Source organism: Synchiropus splendidus, chromosome 3 (assembly GCF_027744825.2).
Source record: "Synchiropus splendidus isolate RoL2022-P1 chromosome 3, RoL_Sspl_1.0, whole genome shotgun sequence".
Taxonomy (NCBI): Eukaryota; Metazoa; Chordata; class Actinopteri; order Syngnathiformes; family Callionymidae; genus Synchiropus; species Synchiropus splendidus.
In genome coordinates, this window is record NC_071336.1 from 26071445 (window position 1) to 26091131 (window position 19687).

Sequence of the window (19687 nt, forward strand, 5' to 3'; positions counted from 1 at the left end):
ATTCGAGTTTGTGGCTGAGACTTGAGGCTCACAACAATGCTCTTGAGGAAAAGACTCGATGCCAAGAATGCATGGGATCAGATAAGAGGACTGGCTGCGAGGACTCGTAAATAGGAACTTCCACACTGTGAAACTGTGGAGCAATTTCCTGCTGTTCCACAATGGTGCCAGCTGGGAAAGGAAAAACAAAACGACTGGATGCAACAAACAGTAACATTATAGATGACATCATTGAGAGGCAGAAGTGGCAGAAACACAAACCACTTCTATTGATGGAGGAATACGTCTCTAGAAGAGAGATGGACATGGTTGTCTCCCAGGAATACTCATTTGAACCAACCATACCCGGCTCTAGTAAAAGAAACCAACCTACCATCTTTGGAGGTATCGACCTTTCCTTCAACCGAATCATTGGCATTGGCATGTGACAGACATTCATGTCAATTGAAGACATTTTTGAAAGGTTATAGCAACCAAACTAATACTTTTTGGTCACATTTTGTGCAATATAAATGCATGTAATTCCAAGGAACTACCAGTGGTACCATTTCTACGAAAGTCCATTCTGATCGCCGGTCCATTCGATGGGAAAGCGAGGAACGAAAGTGTTCCATAAGTGCTTTACAATTGACCTTGATTATACCGAGGCTGTGTGATAAAGCTTGTCCCCTGTTGAGAGCGTGTTTCATGTACTGCGCCGTTTCTCCTGAACGCTTGCTCTGCTGTTGTGTGCAAGGGCCAGGGCAACTAGAAGCAGATCTGAGTTCCTAAGCCTTTAAATGCTCTTTGGTCACTGCCATTTGTGGCTGTAAAAATAATCCCGGAGAGGTCAGGAGAGCTTTTCCACCGGCCAGATAAGGTGCATTACCTGATTAATTAATCACCAAATGACTCTCCGCAGGCATAAAACCCATCTCTTGCGCTGGGAATGCTAATAACAGGGGGTATGTGATCTATCACCAGGGCAGGTGACAGGCTCTCTGGCCTCAAGGACTTTCATTGAAAATAAATCCCCCTTTGCATATCAAGCTCAGGTTTTGTGTCGTCTTAAAAAGAAACCCTCGGGAAGAAATAACTTGATTCGCAGCAGTCGGGTGAAGGGATCTGCTGAAGTCTAAAATAGCAGACTGAACTGCAATGATGGGCAATAGATGCCAAGTCCTTCATGGGCCTCAGGAGTACAGAAGCTACAGCTATGAGAGTCAAATCACAGTCACTGAGACCTTCTAATATGCATCACAACTCCAATGAAAATTGGAAATTCTAACCCAAATCACTTAGAATATATGCCACTGCGATATGAATTGTCATCCAAAGAACGTTCTGCTACTGAGGCCACTGCTGGCAGAAAGTGAAGCTGGCATCCGAGCATCGAGAGTGAGGCTGATGACGCCTGATAATAAGGTATCGATTGTGAGAGAAAGTGCAACAGTGGAATGACAATCGCTGAACTTGATGTGCCATCCACTTTGAGGGAAAGAACTTCTTTTGACATCCAGATCTTTGAACCAATTGAATCAAGAAGTACTTTTTGACTCAAATTTGTATTTAGATGACCAAGCAAACTGGTGACAATGGATGAACTGGCTACAGTAGGGTCACTTACAGTGGACCAGGCTCCATGGGACAATGTGTCTGAGGTGTACGGCTACTGACAAACAATGTTGTTATTGTCAACAATGACTAAAACATTTCTTTTTTTTTTCATGATGAAAACAGAACGACGATCCAAACATTGGTTCTTGTTGACGATAAAGCGATGGTGATGACGAAAATGCACGTAGGAGGTCTGTCAGACATTCAAAATATGTGACATCCGTGTCATCCGTAATTTCTGTCAGATGAAGTGGCCATGTTTGCACACGCCCAGCACCCACCCGGGTACGGCGCATCAATTTTTCCCATTACAGTGAATAGAAAGAGAAATAATGCGTTCCAAGCCTTAAAATAGGCTTTTGTAGGAGTGAATGTAGAGTGTCTGCTGCAGGTGCGCTGTTCCTCTATGTGTGTGGCCGCTGCATGTGGGAGGGGTTGCCGAGTGAGTGACGTCTCTCCAGAAGTGAAGAGGTGCCCAGTGCGTGTCCAGCTCTGAATGTGTGCTTCTGTGCAGTTTGGCTGTGACAAAGTCATAAACCAAGTCACGCTCTGTCCCAGACTCGCCTCATCCCTGTCCCAGCTCCAGCCCACAACAGGACATCAAACCCTGGAGTGAGCGCTCCAGCCGCGGAGGCGTGGAGAGCGAGCACCTCCCCTGTGACACTCTACCACGGTCCAGTGTGGAGACAGGACCTCACCTCAATATGAAGAAAAAACAGTCTAGCTAAAGGGACACGTCTGCATGCAGAGGCTGTGTTATACACAATAACAAAGCACATCGTGGGTCACCTGATCGGTCCGCACACGTTATGTTATTTTTTTCCGGCTTCGGGGACCTTCGAGTTCTGGATTTTGGTTCAAAATTTTTGTTTGACCTCCGACTTGTTCGAATTCCGGGATGTTCGAAAACCGAGGTACCACTGTACAAGTGGACGTGACTAACATGTGACAAGAACAAAAGACTAGAATCAAGACTAAAACAACACTGCTGTCAATGAAAACTATCTTTTGCACAGGCACTAAATGACGGCGTTGCTGCAGGACATGTAAACACTAACTTAGCAAGACAGTGCTTTTCATCAACATTTCAAGTCACTAAAAAAATGTGAGTGTGTTCCCATTGATGTAGTCTGGTTACATGTTTTAAGGCTGAACTTGCTTTCAAAACCACTTTTCTTCAGTGAGCTAAAACACTGGCAAAATAAGCTGGATATAGATGCAAAGTGGGAATAATTTGGTTCCATGTCTTAAGTCATTTGAAGACATTACCTTGTGCATTTTTAGAAGCACTGCTTATTCAAATTATTTTGAAGGTCTTTTGGTTTTAGACCAACAAAAATCAGATCCTAAACCAGTCAGCGTGGTCTGTACAGGAGCAACAGCTGGGCTTGCCAACACTATTCAAGATGATGATAAGGCATTTATATTCTCACGAAGCAATCGTCTCTTTCTACCACGTGGATTCAGCAGACTCTGTTTAATGATCCATCACTAAGCATCTATCTCACTGGGGGCAGCAGCCGCTACTGTAAGAGTGATGAGTACTGAAGTGAGGGGGGGGGCCCTCAAAAGACAGAGAGTGATGGAGTGAGCGGAGATACACCTGGATAGTGAGACAGTGAGCAACGATTACAATGGCTGCCCACCCATAAAGGCTGAATAAGATGCTCATTTGATAAATGAGATCGAGTTACACGCATGAGATGCAGATAAACACAGAATATTTATGACCTTTCGGCCTCATTCAGGGCTCGGACTGCTCTGGGCCATCTATCATCAGCTCGGCTGATAGTGTCTGATTTACCATCAGAACTCATTAGGAGGGAAAGTAATCTAGCATGTCACTCACTTATAATATATTCCGTATTAATGTTTCTAAGACAGCTGATGTGATGGAACACCAGGAGCATTCCATCACACACCATCTGATGGGACCTCGTTTTTCAATATTGTCTCCATGAAGAGTTGCAGTTCAAGAAGTGATTCAGTTTTGGATTGGCCTTTCAGAAATTTCCATGTTTAATGATGGTTGTTTTTTCTGACATTTGTTTTTTAAATGTTTTTTCTGCTAGAACCTCTCTATATTGATTCATGTCTGAATAGAAGGAATTTTCTTTCACATCCTTTTTTAAGTTTGGACAGATTGACAGACATGGTTAGGCAGGTGTCTCCATGTTTGCAGATGATGTAGTTATTTAAGTAGTTAAGTACAATCGTCCAGAGCAAAGGACCATAACCAAGGGGGATGAAGAAGAGAGTGCAGGGAAGGTGGACGGCAGACCAGTGAGAGACAACACAAGCTTGAGTGAAAGACGCTCCATAGCAAAGTAATGTGAGTGGCTATGATGTATGGTCTGGGTTGGTGCAGTTCGGTTAGTCACTCTTAAAAGAGGAAAAAAAACGACTCCACCTGGACCATTTTTTGGTGCGCCTCAAGAGTCCTTAAGTCGAGTTGCCATTGTTTTCAGCAACCAAAACAACGATGAGTGTCAACAAACTGTGCTCATATGAGAAGGTGCAGGCATGTCCTACACTTAACAGAGAAGAGGATGCCCAGGGGATATAGGATGCGACGCAACAAGCATGTCTCTCAGGATGACATCAAAGCGCTGAGAAGCATCACATCAAAATGCAGAAATTGCCGAGTGAATAACGATTAGTTCGCTCAGTTAGAGCGATGCCACACCAACAGCTTGGAAGTGATTCAGGCAAATGGACGCGGTCTATGGTCACATACTGTACAAGGTTGGACTTTTTCTGAGGGACAGAGCACGTGGAGAGGTTTGGAGCCAAAGTTAAAAAACACGCTGAGATGGATGGACAAGATGTTAAGATGGGGCAGACTGACTTGTTGTGCAAACCCCCTGATGGAAAATGCTTCTCTGATGCCAAAGATTGGCATCAACATCAGATATCGCCAACATCCAAGCAAATGCACAAAATATATCCAAGAAGAACGTGGGGCATTGGAATTGGATTTCAAATGCAGTCAACACATTTCCATTCTCCATCCCCTGGTGCATCAATGGAAAACATGCCCACCTTTGCAATTCGAACAGATTTTGACTCAAAACCACGACTCCCAGCTCTTAGCTTACTAGTGCTGAAAGCAATCTGTTGGACATGCAGGTTTTTATTTTGACTATTTAGCTGTCGAGAGTGAAGACAGATTCGGTTCTGTTGGACATAAATATAAGCGTTGCTGTCAGCTAATTTATGTAATATACTTTACACAAATGAGATGATGGACGTTTATATTGCCAACCGTCTAATGCACCTACATCGATTCACTCGCTAATATTACTTCACAGCTGAAGTCACCAGGGAGGAGTGGAGTCACAGGCAGCCTTAACAAAGATAAAGTAAATTATGTAAATCCTCCAAGCTTATCGAGAGAGTAGATTTGAAAAAAGCCAATCTGTTTTGACATCTTCTGTGGGGAATTGTATGCTTTGCCCACAGGAAATTGCTGCCTTATAAGAAAGTGGAAAAAGCAGAAGAAAAATGCGGACAAGCTGCCTGTCCCTTCTGCAAATATTGGAATGGAGGACTCAGATGTGTATGAAGTGATGTGTTGCGCCGCTTGATTTAACCTCCTGTGATGCATTCATCACATTTGCTGTTTAATCGTTGGCAATATTCAAAGCTGGGATGGGAGTACGTGAGCTGGAGAGGGAAAAAATAACGACTGCATTTATCAATGTGAGTAAGTGATGAGGAGATAATTTCAAGGGCAGACAGAGAATCATTATGGTTTCTGCTTCGCCAACCTGAAAGTTAATCCAAATCTAGCTGGGTGAAGTCCCCCATGGGCGTCTGCAGTGGTGTCTGAGCCCACACACCCGGAAAGTGTGCGTTTTGCCGACTCATATTTATGAGCCAATTAATGGCAAGGTTGACGTGAAATGCAATTGTTTGACTGATGTGACTTAAAGCCACAACTGGAGTGATAGCGCACTTCCCCTGAATAGGGTCGAACGGAAGACAATAGAATAAATAAATTCCATTCCCTGACGTACGCACCATATCGATCATCAGAATCATAATCTTTTTATTTCAGTCATGGCCCATATATTTTAAAATGGGCATATAAGTGGAACCTAAATGGTACATGGCTAGTTTACTTTGGTTGAAAATTGTTTCTTCCATTCAACACTTCAACAGAGACCATACAGCATAAAATTACATTTTTATACATGTACCTCGAATAAATACTTTTTTTTTCCACTGCTGATTTTGGTTCTCTAGCTACCAAATCCAGTCAAAAGCAACTGGCAAATCACCAGAGACATTCAAAGCACCACCACTTGTTTGGATGGCTTCTTCAAATTTAAATTCACACTTTTAGGAAATGAGGAAAAAGCCCGGACACAAGCTAGGTGACGTAATACCTGCAAATGCAACAGTACATAGCTTCTTCAAATTTAAATTCACACTTTTAGGAAATGAGGAAAAAGCCCAGACACAGGCTACGTGGCGTAATATCTGCAAATGCAACAGTAGATAACATTGCGCACACTTCTGGTGACTTAAAAAAGTCGAGGCTAAAGGCAAGCTTTGTCTCACTTTGCTCAGAAATGTACAAATATCTGACAGCCTGACGTCAGTATGAATATCGTATCCCTCTCTACACATTCACAAAACAATAGAATTCCATCAGATTACTGGATGAGCAAGACTCCGTGATAAAACAAGGTGTACACCATGGATAAACTCAAAAATGTTTTGTCTTCTTATGGACATTTCAGTATTTTCTCCTCGCGCTACAGCCCGGGGCAAAAAGCCTGACAGTGGCATGTGAGTTTAACAGTGCCTTGTTAGGGAGGTGAGCTTGTCAAAAGTGACCGTCGTCCTAAACAGCCAGGAGCTTTTGCAGAAAGTGGCAAGTAAACTCTGCCCCTGAGGGGAGACACACACACCTGAGATGGGAGAGAGTTTCATGTCCTCCTTTCCTGCCACCACAGAGGCACCCAAAGATCATTAACAGGTATTAAAGAGGTCTTTGTCATCAGCTATGAGCTAGTGATTTACAGGAATCCCTGAGAGGAGTGGAAGTGGGGAGGCCTGTTGTTCCAGCTTCTAATAGCCACTGCCAGGTGATTATTTTTCTCCCCACGGATCTTATTATCTCCAACCTGTAATGTAACTGCTCACCCTCCTGTAGAACACACAGGAGCTTTTTCCACCAACAGTACAATGAGAAATGGGTTAAAGAAATGATATTTAAAGATTCATGTTTTGAATTGATCGCACGTTTTACTTTATTCAAAGTCTTGGGTCGAAGTATTGGCTCTCAGGATTTCCGACAATGGCGTGACCCACCACAAATGACTTTGAAGTGGTGGTGGGAAAGATGATCTTGGGAAGCGGTTTGTATAAGCTGAACAATGAATTAAAAAGTACAACCCCATTTCTTCTTCTCCAGAGAGATACGTCGAAAGATACGTATGTACCGCATGTTGTGGATTCGCCGCCTCAACCTCTGTGTTTGCTTGTGTGAACTGTGATTGGTTGCTTCATTCTGTCGCCAAAAAGTGTTCCCTGAATCTGTCAAGAGGTTTCCAAAGTTGGTCACCATTGAAATTACACTTTGTTCTGGCATGTTAGCAGAAACAGCTCTGAACCTATAAATACCACAAGACATTAGGAATGCCACTCTTTAGTCTATTCTCCTCAAGGTATGGTCCTGGTGTCCTTCACCTTTTTGATCTCGGGGGCCCACCTTTTCCAGAACAAACAGGTCCAGGGCCCATTCAAGGAATCGAACTGATTCATGACTGTGATCGCTGATTTCTGATTTCAGTATTATTGATTTCACTTGTGTTCAATGACCATATATGTATATACCAAATGACAGGAAAGCATGTGATCAGTGCAAAGATATTTGTCATTGAAAAGTCCAACCAGCAGCAGAACCAGAAGCAAGTCATGTCCATCAAATTTGATAAAGAAAAAAATACCCTTGATGCAAACTGTTGAGAAAACTGGAAAAATGGGAGGTCATGAATGAAATTCAGAGTAATATAAATACAATAAAACAACATCTTAGTATCATAACATTTCATGAATTAACTCTAAAGAAGATAAGCTCCAACAAGGTGAGCACTTTTTACTGATGGGGGCGCCATCACTTTCTTTATCATTTTTTCTTTTCAAGAGATTCTTCATAGCTGGTAACTACCACAAATTTGCAGCTGTCAAGTCACTTCAATGACACACTACTGCCAGCATATGTGGCAAGTGTATTAAAACTGAGCGTCTCACAGCCCAGAGGAGTAAAACAAAAAACTTAAGGCAGACCTCTAGGAGGCACTCTATGGTTAAGAATCACTGCTTTAGTCCACTGCCCAAGAAGATGGGACATTCATTGTTATCAAGTAAAAGCTTCCACAATGAACAATCCGTCCACCATGATGACAATGATGAATTTTCCTTCAGTGCGTAGGTCACCGTAGGATCCAGGCTCTGATTGGTTAAGGTGGTGTGAATGAACGGCACACGTCAGATTTGTCAAACTGAGTATCAGAGGCTGCAGACGACCTGCGTCTCTGTCCATAACGTCCGGCCGATCGTACTGCACCTTTCAGTTCCATCGCCCCTCTACATTGACTGAATGAGTAAATCACGTGTGAACATACAACAAGGGAATATAAATACAGCTGAGATTCAGTGACACATTACATACACACGTAGGTAAATTTACAGTACTGAATGTTTCATAAGTGACCAAAAACTTTATTAACAGGTCGCAATCTGAGCATGAAGAGTATCTTGAGGAGTATAAAATGTTTCTAACCATTAGACTGCTTACTGCAAAACCTTTTAAAGTGGTCCTTGTACATGTTCAACCTGTGCTACGGATGTGACATCTCAGCAGGTGCCCAGAAGGTCACTGGAGCTGGCAAATACAAGATTACAGTATTCGCTTTGTGTGTGGAATTTGGCTTATCTCTATGTGTAGGTTGCCTGTGGTGTCCTCCTACTATTACCGGGAAAAACGACCAGATTACACCCATATTGTTACTACATATTTTCTCAGTTACTGTGGCGACTGTGTGTCCCCCGATCCAGGCCCTTTTCCCCCTCTGTTCCAGGAGGATGGTCCGTTTTAAGTTTATATTAAAGATTACAATCGACTATTAGTTGCAGTCTTTTCTTTCTTTATCCTTCATGAAAAAAGCTGAAATACATTCAAACACTCATATGAACTGTGCCACTAATTTAAAAGATTCCTATGAAGTTGAATTAAAAAAAAAAAAAAAAATATTCAGCTGAAAATATTGAGCATAACAACCGTCATAAAATAAATGTTATTCTATTTATTTTATTTTATTTGTTTTTTTGTTGCACTTTATTCCAAGGCACTTTCCTAGTCAGTGGCTCCCCACTGACCATGGCAATAAATTTGACTCTGATTCTGATTCTGATTCTGATTCTGATTCAATGTCAAATGAAAAAATAACAAATGCTATCATGCATTTGTCTTTGCTATTACAGTCAATGGCTAACTGACGCTTGTTTCAACACTTCCAGTTTCAGTCTGCACAAGTGGACCACCTTCACTTTCTAGCATCTTTGCGCCTTTGGAAGAATAAGAATTGCTTCAGTTAAACTCTCTCACAGGTCAGGGCGAGCAATGACATCCCTCACCATTGGATAAACCACAGCATCCAGCGAACCAATAAATCCTCTCCGGAAGATGAAGTCGAGGAGCATCTCCTGATTGGCTGGATCCAAAAGTCAGGATTAATGTTTTTTTCATTTAGGGTGTGAGAACAGCGGGGAGTGATACATGAGGAGGGAGGATGGGAATCGAAATGGTTCGTGCCGGGTGGGAAAGTGCCATGTCCTGCATCTTAGCACCATGACATGCATTTATTCATGATATCAAGCCAAGCCTCAGTAGGGGGAGCGCACGACAGGCGAGGAAAAATATAATCGTCAGAAGAAACTCCAAAGTTTCCAGGGCAAAGATGGCACCATGAAAAATGTGCCTTTTTCAGAGACTCATCTGTGTGTTGTTGCAATGATGAAAACAAATGAGCACGCCGTTTCTTAGCAAATATCATTGCATTTAGTCATTTTCTCCACAATCTTCTTCACCTGTTTAGCATAAAAATGGAATTGTATGGAAATAACTGAAATTGAAAACCAAAATAAAGGGCTGCATCCATTTTGTTTTTGGTTTTCAATCATAACATGCTATTATCTGCGCTGTCCTTGCCCTTCTTGCTGTCCGTCCGCTCTCGAGTTTGTTTGCCAGTGTGATCAGGGCAATGCTAACACACAGGCAGCTTTCAATTTTGCTAGCAGGAACAAGCAGAAAATAGAATAACTATGATTCATGGAATGTAAAACATGGCAGAACGGACGAATATATATATATATATATATATATATATATATATATATATATATATATATATATATATATATATATATATATATATATATATATATATATATATATATATATATATATAGTACACCTCAAGATTTTAGAAAAAAAAATTAAAAACCAATAGAGAATAATAAAAAAAAAGCTCAAAGTCAAAGCTGTGGTGTTTGGACAGTCTTAGAACCGTCTTTTAGCGGTTTCGTTCATTCATCTTAGCAACACGTCTCAAGCTTCCTCATGTAGGATGAGGACAGTCCTGAAGCCACTCCTTTAATACCTATTCTAACTAGCATTCCAGTTCTAGAGCACCATTCTAGAGTTTGTACACTCACTATTCTGATCTAACCTAGTGGAGCTTGAGAGGTAGTGCAAAGAGGAAATAGCACCAATTGTCAACACAGATGTGCTACATCTTGAGAAGTAAGACTTTAACCTGTCTTAAAATACGGTACAAGGTATAAGGAACCAGCTTTCACTTAGTACACTTTGTGTATGAAGAGAAAGTGTCGCTTTCAGTTCACACCTCGTAGTGCAATGAGTAGGTGGGGTTTACATTATTCAAAGACACTCTCTAGTGGCGAGACCTCTGCTGGAACTGTGCTGGGAATCAGCTGGAACTGTGCTGGAACTGTGCTGGGAGGGGAACAATTGAAGTGCTCCGACTGTAAAAGGTTCTTCACTGCCGTAAAATATGCGAAGCACTGTGAGCGCCAGCTATTTGGGTGGATACTGTTTTGACTAGTAAGACGTAATTCAAGAAAATCAAGCAAATGCACATCAACAAAGCTTCAATGCTGAAGTATGCTCCGGAATGCCGCCAGCTTTAATTTGACAATTATGGCAGTACTAACAGTCTAACAGACCTTATTCTCAAACTTGCCTTCAGACAAGCAACGCAAGTGTTGCCATACCTGCCGAGTTGTGCACATAAACCTGACCATTTAACTGAATTTCCTGATGCCTTAGCAAGGCCAGTCCCATTTATGAATGAGTGTGTTTTATCTGTGTGTGTGTGTGTAGGCGAGTGTGTATGTACTTATAAATCAAAGGACAGCTTGCCTTTTCTATATTTCAAACGGCCGGTGCAATACAAAGACACAGACCAGCCCAACATGATTGCTTTTAATGTTTCACATAAATCACTAACTCTGTGAGTGTGTGTGCGTGTGTGTGTGTGCACGGGCTGTTGCTTCCTGCACAGGCTATAAGAGAACATTTCAAATCCTTGACACCCCTGATTAAAGCCTCTCATTACAACACAAATAAACAGTCCAAATGCATTCATGCACCCATTTGTTAAAGTGTATGAGCCAGTGAGGAGAGGGGCGGGGGGGCTTTTCTAAAGGACAATTTACATAATTTACATAAAAACACTTGAGCAGCTGAGAAGGAAGTGTGATGAGGGGAGTAAGGCTTTTACGAATTTGACTATTAAAATCATGTCAAGGCCCATTTGTTTTCAGGGGTAGAACTTCTTCATATTCACTGTGCACACGCCCTTATCCTAGTGTTAGAGTGTGCAATGTAAAGAAACAGGAATATGACTTTTTTCTGTCGCAGCTAGACATTTATATGACATGTTTGCCCACTGTTTAGATGTTTAAGAAATGGATTCACTTTATGAAAACACTACATTGACTCAGCTTGCATCTGATATTGAAAAGAGCGTGAACTTGACTCACATCTATTCATATCTGAATGGGATGAGTATTTTGCTACCCAACGCTGGATTTCAGAAGACAAGAACTATACACACTGATCTGATAGGACAGACAGTGGTCGCAGTTATCGTGGGCATACCCAGAACACGAAGACCTCCGCACCACCCGGGGACGCCGTGCTCTTTGTTGGGATCCCGAAAAGTACATCGCCTGCAATGTCATTCGCATGCAACGGCATGGGAGGATTGACCCGCCTCGCTACTTTCTTGTCCTCAGCGAATCGGCCATCAACATTCCCAACGTCTTGTGGTTAAAGAAAAACAATTAAAAATTAAAAAGTCCCTCGGTGAAGTGAATCTCATCATCACCACTTACTCAAAAAAGAACCTCCCTGATCATTTCACATCTACATATGTTTTCCATCTCTTGCAAGTCCAACCACATGCATGAGTCTGACGCTCATGCCTGGTGCCGCACTCGAATGCATGTAGAGTCGGGCCACAGGGAGGGGAAGACACTGGTGTGGATTCCCAGTGCAGCTCCAGTAGGTGGCTCATGCTGTGACCTAGATTCACGATGGCACACTGCATTCCTAATGGGCCATTCTGATCACTGCTACTCTCCTTATCCTCAGCCTGGCCGCTGCCGCGCACCTCAGACATACCGAGTCAGCACTCAGCAGACGCAGCGGCTAATCTCATTAAATGACGGCAACGAAAAGTGACAGTGAGAGAAAAAAATATATTAAATTTTAACGGGGAAGCTTATAGTAATCATATGGTCCTGGTGTGTAGCTGAGCTGAAGAGGGCGATGGGGTCCAATGGTATTTCAGGATTGAAGGAAAAGCAGGAAAAGCCAAAAATCATAATTCCTTTTTGAAATGGTGGTACAGTAAAACAGACCTCAACCACACACACCACAAGTCCCATGTTGCAATGCAACTATTGAAAACAGCTACAATTAAAAAAAAAGGTTTTCCCACTCTATATTAGACACTTCTGGAATAAACTATTAGATTCAGTCAGAGGGGACGTATGCTCTTTTGAGCAATACAGATGAACTGATTTGTCAGGAAATCCGCAAAAAGAAGGCACGTTTCAGTCGACAGTTGATGAAACTTCTCAGCTACCACTCCATCCAGCAAAGCAAGAGTTGCCCTCTAGTTCAGCCACATGGTTAGGTCCCAGCTCTTTGGGGTGAGAGGCAGTCCATCACAGGGTGGAATAAGCCTTTCAACCATCACAATTACTCTCAGAATGATCCGGGAGCTTCTTCTCAACAAACAATAGATGGAGTAAGTCCATTTTTTTGTTAGAACCATTATTGATCAATTGACTTGTTGTCAACTATTTCAACCACTTCGGAGCATGAATTTAAATTTACAAGCAACATTATCTAGACTAACACAGTTGGTAGTATCACAATGCAAATGTTGAAATACTGTCATTGACGTCTGACTGTAAAAACACACTCCTAAAACTCTTTTCTATTCCATAGATATTCCAGTCGGGGAAGGACAAGGGCGAGGTAGCATTTCTTTCTCGTAAACATCAGACTCTGAAATCCAGACAAGGACACGAGGCAGCCCAGGCACTGAATCTGAGTCCGTCAAAGAGAGGAGACAGCAGAACTGCTGATCCGTGATATACATCCCTCCCAGCACTCGGAGGGAGACGGAGAGGTCTTTCTGTCAATGCCACGATGAATCTCCAGGGCAGCTAAGAAGGGGGTGCTCGGGGGTGTGTACAGGAGGGAAGGAGGGGGGGAGTGACAGTAATTGTGAGTAAAGTGAGGATGAGAGACAGTAGGAAGCTGAGCAATAGTGAGGGTACGTCACTCGTGGGGTCAGATGAATAACCCTGGACACACCTCTTCGGTCCACGCTTATGTGCGCCTCATGGTCACCCAGCGCTACGCAGATGGATCGTCCAACAGAACACAAACGGCCTGGTTCAAGTTAAAGATTGCTAACTGGAAGATTTATGTAGCGGTTAGCATGATTCATCAAGCAGTGGCTAAGAATGCCATGAACAGAGGCGGTTATTTTTGATTTTAAAAAGGTGTTAACAATAGACAAGGTATAGATTTCCTGACGCCTCCTGTGGGTCGGAATTCTGTTGCTGGGTGTAAATGCTGAGCTGTAAAACTGTTCAGTACGGATCTAATTCTAGTATATAAACAGCAAACTATGATATATGATACTTTGCAGGCCATTTATCATGCAGGCGATAACATAACCGTTGCTGTGACAGATTATGGCTCACAAGCTGAGATGGGAACAGCAGACATGGCTACGGTGTCTACGCTTCTTTTTTTTTTCTTGACGACAAACACTGAAAGGTGTGAAATCTGATTTCGCCATGATAGGAATCTCCCGTCAGTTCTCTGTCAAGCTCGCCGAAGACTGGGGAAAATATGATCGCCGAGGCGAGAGCCAGTGAGACGGTGGATAACTGTGAAGAGGAAACAAAGACACCTTCTCTTTACATGGCCAACACATGCGGAGTCACCGGCAGAACAAAAGCCGTGCGATTCCCGGCTTTAATTGGGTGCCTTTGATGGAAATCAGAAGTGTAATTCAACATCGATTGATATTACCTCTGTAATTCCAAAGCAATTTTCCTGGGCTTTTCTCTCACTCCGTGAAGATTGTGTCTTTCCCAACACCCATCCTCTCCCCTTACATGTAAAGGACGTGCGCTCACGCAAGCAGGTGGGAACTCAGTGGACGGGAAAGGTCATCCCAGCCAAAGGCCTCTATTTCATTACATGCTAAGCCTGCTGGATGCTGAGCAGACTAGCAATGAGTTCTAGTGTAGCAGGCAGCCCACTTCATTTGCATAGTACATGTGGGCAAATAAATAGATTTTCCCATGTGCATTTTTCACCTCTGTGCCTGTAATAAGCAAGCCCTGCTTCTCTAATACTATCAATACTTTCTGCTCCCACACACGCAAACACATTCGCGTGGTATCCTGCCGGGCATTAGTCATTCATTTGTGGTATTAAATAACAAAATCGTGTCTTATCCTAGAACCTCTACGTCTTTGCTGTTTCGAAACCACTGGATAAAACACCCAACAACCATAATCCATCTGCAGACACGCCTTGCGTCTCACAAAAAGATGTATAGTTTCCAATCCCTTGAAAAGTGACTTAGCAATACAATTGAATGTCACTCCGGCCCCTGGTTTCCACCAAACGTAGCAGTGCCACAACATGTCGCACCATGCTACGATGCTAAATGTAGGTAGCACTTCTGTTTCTTGTCATGGACCACACCATAGAAAGAGCTAGGACACCGTCACCACTTGAGACACACACACCCCATGGGCACACACAAACAGAACACATCTAATAAATATACTTAGTACTAATGGCTTACTGTTCCCTTTAAATGCCCCTAGCGTACCGTGCAATGTTGCAATCCTCGCGTGATGTGGTGTGTCTGAAGGAGCAGGATTCCAAACATCAAACATTCGTGTCAATGCTTGAAAACCAGGGGTGAAGCCGATCAATCCAAATGGAATGGAATAAGATGAGAGATCAAGTCAGCGCGGACAGGTTTTGGGAATCTTATACTTGAGAGTGGATGCGTTTGACCAACAATGTTGGTGATGGAAGAGTAAAGAAGAGCAGGACAGCAACAGGGACATTGAGAGGCTTGGATATGGGGCTGACTTTCTGTGGCATTCTGTGCAGGGACATGCCAAAGGACAAGATGCCCTTCAGGAACTAAGACAAGGGTCAATCCAAATGGAGGCCCTACTGGCTTGGAAGCAAAAAGGACAAAATGCTCTGCTCATCGCTGGTTGGGAAAGTTCTAAGTTCTGACAACATCGCCCATTGTCTTGTCCCTTTTTTTCAGGGGCCCCATCTTCAGGTCTTCTTTAAGTCCTGTGATTTATTCGTCTTCATCTGAGAAGACCATCGTATGGAACCATGGCAGGACTTCACCAAGGAGGTTCTGCGTTACTATTAGATAAAAACAAAGAATAACTATCTGTGAGCGATCATTTTTCCGACATTTCATCCAGTTCCAATCCAACAGATCATGAGTGGGTTGATGACCAGTCAAACATCCGAGTGGTTTCTCAGCTGACGTTTGCTGTGAGGATCATCTGAGGCCCTTAACTTGACTAATGATGATAAAACATTGAAGTATCTGCTGTAAAAACACACCAGGCGCCTCAAATTGAATGAAATTTGGATCATCTTTCCCGTGATTGGGCCACTTTCAAAAAACATCAAAGTTGAGAGTCTGAGAATGTGAAAAAGGAATGATAATCACTAAGGGAGGATGCTAAGTTTACAGCATCAAATTTGATGAAAGGAGTCGTCGGGTGCTCCGTGGAGGAGAGGAGCAGCGGCGTGTTGGGCTTCTCCTCTGGATCCTGCTTTAGATGCGGGCGGGGTGGGATCATTAGCCGACACAGTCGTGGTGGAGCACAGTGGAGAGCGGCGCTACACTTAATTTGGGCTCTTTAATAACAGACTTTATGATGTCTCAGGCAGAGGGCTACAAAACACCGGCCCCTCTACATGAGACGCGGCGGGGAAGACATCGGAGGATCTCATTTCAGGCCGACAAGATTTCAGATTCAATTAGCGACATCGTGGAGAACCACCACTACCCTCCCCGACGCTCGGAGGTCTGTGTGCGAGCGCTCCGTAATGATTCTCAACCTAATTACTCCTCGGCTGCCTGACAGGCCCACAGCGCAGCCCAAACACTTCTGCGTCAAGTGTCCGAAAGCAGCGGCGGCTCGGTGGCGAGTTAATCCGACCTGCAAGGACATACCTTAAACCTGGCCCCACGTCTTAACCCCTTTGTTTGTATGCAATGAAATATAAAGAAATACAAAAGCTGTCACCTTGTGTACAAAAGCCATTTGTTTGTTTACTCTTCTCTCCCTCTGACAGTGCCGCTCATTTTCTCAATTGGAGAACAACTGCTGTTTGTCATTAGTCCCCCTGCTGGGCGTTTTCAGAACATGACAAGCTGAGGAGTAATGGGATGTCACACTCGGGTAACAGCTTTGGTGTGGACTGGAACTGAATCCACAAAAAAAAACTTGAGAAAAAGTGCCAGCTTGCCTATCATATACGTTAAATTGTGTTGCAGCAGAGGCACGTGCCATTGAATATGTCTTCCATATGAATTTTGCTTAAGTCTAATACATGGGTTCAGATGGCAATGCAGAGAAAGCTGGTGAGAAATGGGAGACACAAAAGGGGGTTGTTTTTTTGTATATAAGTAGTTTATTTTTCAGACAATAGGGAGAAAAAAGTTAAAATACAGTACTGTATCTAACCTAATGCAATCTATACTAGAGGTCGCCCTTTGGCTGAATTAATGTGCCCTAAATGAGAAAACTATGACTTTTTTTTAAACTTTTTTCATCACTTCTTACTAAATAAATAATTTCTCCATAATTGTTTTTACCTTTTTTTTTTGTTTCCAACTGTTCAAGACTAGCCCTAAATATGTTTTAACTACCCATACTGTTGACCAGATATTCACCACTTCAAATATATTTTAAGTCTCCAATGTCATTGTGTTGTCCTTCTGTTTTGTTTTCAATATTGCATGATATTTTAGATATAAAATGTCTTCTGTCCTTTGACTGAGCAGCCTCTCACATTTCTTAGTGTATACAATGCGATCCTAGACCAATACACTTAGTTTTTCAAAGTGTTGTGCGAGTGAAAAATAAAGCTTTTTGGAAGGAGAAAATTGAAATCTCATAACTATGGAAGCGTTTTAAAGCAGTTCATATCTGGAAACAGTTATATTTCTTAAAATAATATTTTTGTAATATGGTGGAGAAGAAATGATAGATAAAAGGCCGTCTTGCATATTATAGAAGCAATAAACAAAGTCGATGAATACACAAAATGCTAACAAAAAGAAATGTTTTCACAAAACGCTTAAATAACAAAAATAATTCTGGAGTGCACGTTTTTCAAACTGGAGAAGGACTGTCTCCAGATGCTCAGTTTGACAGTGACTTTACAGACAGGTGTCCCTCATGTTGCACTTCACCCAGCTGTGGTGTAGAATTTTTTTCTTAGTGACTGAAGCCGACACAAGCCGGAGAAACCTTGTTGCCAACCATCAACTGCCTGTAAAAAACCTGGCACACATCTCTGCAGGTCATTCACACGCCATCCGCGCTAATGTTTATTTCTTCGTCAAATTCTCAGCGGCATGTTTCAGCGCACTGCTAAGCTCAGCACAGACATAATGATGAGTGAGGTAGAACAAACAGGGAACCATTATCATTTTCAACCAGATTATATTCAGCAGATGTCAGGAACCGCATATGGAGGCCACTAATTGCAAATCTCAACATGAATCGGTGGCGCAATACGACAAACATATGCAAGTGTGTATTGGGGAAGGTGGAGGCCAAGAGGGTTGTCTCGTGGAGAAGAGATGGCATGTTGATCCATCAGGCGTGCGTGGAGGAAGGAGAGAAGCCAGGCTAATGTGTATGTCATGTCGGTGTTCTAATGATCAAACTGGCTCACCCGCCATCAGCTGTTCACACCCACGCGAGCAGAAGAATGCATATGGAGGGAACACGGAATGCCACAGGAACACGCAAACCATCTTCTCCCCTACACACATAAGGATATCGTGACTCCGTAGCATGGTATCCATAATAAAATCATATGCATTCACACGCCACACTGCCGCTGCTGAACGACTCAAATTGAAGGATGGAAAGCATCTTTGCTCTACCCTTCTTCGCCCCCGCGCCCTTCTCCTGCACGTTTCTTGTGAGTGGAGCTTCATCTGCAGGACGACACGAGCAGATGCGATCCCCAGGGTGGCGGAGGGAACGAGGGAGCTTGGCGGAGTTACACCGCTGTCACACCGAGCCCCGCTGTTGGCTGATGGCCTGACGTGAAGCATGCCACTTATCAGATTGGCAGAGATAGAAAGTGAATAAGGTCGGGGGGGAAGAGGTACGTGTGTGATGGATGTCTATTGTCTCTGACTCCAGATGCATGCAAGCAAACACACATGCAGAGTCCTGTTCCCTGCAGAAACACAGGCAGATGAAATCGCTGAAGATCTCCTGTCTCCCCTCCAGGCAGAGAGTTTCGCCATATCGTGACGTCAGCATTGAAAAGCAGCCTTCCCTTCTCGCCGCCCCACTCGCCTCGCTTTATATCCCTCCTCTGCTCTCTCCCTTGGTGCCCTACTTCACTTCAGTGAACACAATAGGTCTCCTCTATTACCACATCCACACCCCATCTCAGCTCCGCCTCCAACACTGGGGGATGACACTACAGTTCCTCCATTATATTTCCCACTCAGTTTCCTTTCAATTTCGTTTATTGAAGCACTCCAACTAAAACTGTGAAAAAAGATTAAAGATAAGTGTGAAAAATGAGACCAAATAAGATCAGCACTGTGGAGACCTGTTCAGACACAGCTTTTGTTTGTTGCCTTGATTTGATATGTGTGTTCATGCTTTAACACCACCAAGACTCTGCAGCAAAGTACAAACCTGAAGAGACACCATGTCAAAGTTGACCATCAGGCACGACTTGGAAAGACAACACATCCTCACTCCCATGGAGAAATACATTGATGTTGCAAAAGTGAACTTCTGCTGACGACAGAGGCAGCCTTCACGTTGCATGTTGACTCATTGACAGCACAACACGAAAAAAAAAACAAAAAAAAAACAGGTAGGCGATAGGTGCCTCATTCATTCCACACATAACATGTCAATACGTCCATATGTCTTTCTGTCCCTCACGTTCAACTGCCTCACGCAAATGCTTGAATAGAGAAAGTGATTTGCTGAGCAACAGGGGATTTTTTTTTTTTTTTTCCCGAAAGACACTTAATATAGTAACATAAATATGATGTAAAGAAAATAAAGATGATCAAAATATTGGGCCGCTTCCATGCCCATGGACACATTTTTTAAACATGTCCGAGAAACAGGGCACAAGCACTTGTGGAATTTCAAAAAAATATTGGTGGCACTGAAAACAATTTCAATTTCA

At 43.0% G+C, this 19687-nt stretch overlaps 1 protein-coding gene across 8 annotated transcripts in view; it reads right to left on the reverse strand.

Moving 5' to 3' along the window:
- LOC128755422 (partitioning defective 3 homolog) overlaps positions 1-19687 on the reverse strand; it is a 336729-nt gene that overhangs the window by 84976 nt on the left and 232066 nt on the right. The gene's annotated exons all lie outside the window — the stretch shown is intronic.